The sequence below is a fragment of the Theobroma umbraticum genome, unplaced genomic scaffold, assembly GCF_002168275.2.
Source record: "Theobroma umbraticum cultivar Fairchild unplaced genomic scaffold, ASM216827v3 scaffold_69.0, whole genome shotgun sequence".
NCBI classification, from domain to species: Eukaryota; Viridiplantae; Streptophyta; class Magnoliopsida; order Malvales; family Malvaceae; genus Theobroma; species Theobroma umbraticum.
The window spans coordinates 301,966-302,188 of record NW_018397293.1 but is presented as its reverse complement, the minus strand read 5'-3'; the positions used below and the strand labels follow the sequence as shown (position 1 = coordinate 302,188).

At 32.7% G+C, this 223-nt stretch overlaps 1 protein-coding gene across 1 annotated transcript in view; it reads right to left on the bottom strand.

Moving 5' to 3' along the window:
* Positions 1-223, bottom strand: part of SCI1 (splicing regulatory glutamine/lysine-rich-like protein) — a 3,556-nt gene that overhangs the window by 3,110 nt on the left and 223 nt on the right. The window lies entirely within an intron of this gene.

The window sequence follows — 223 nt, the reverse complement described above, 5'->3', positions numbered from 1 at the left end:
CTCTTCTTTGCCTTTTCTCCCTACCTTCATCTGTAATTTTAAGGTAAACCCAAATATAATCACCCAAATAAAAAAAAATGGAAAAAATCTACCAAGGAAGATGAAAAGCTATTCAAAGGAGAAAAAGATAAACAATAAAAAATTGATTTGAAAATTAGAGCGAACCTTCAGATGCAGAAGAACAAGAGTACGTAGATCGCTTCTTGCTCCTCTTTTCCTTCAA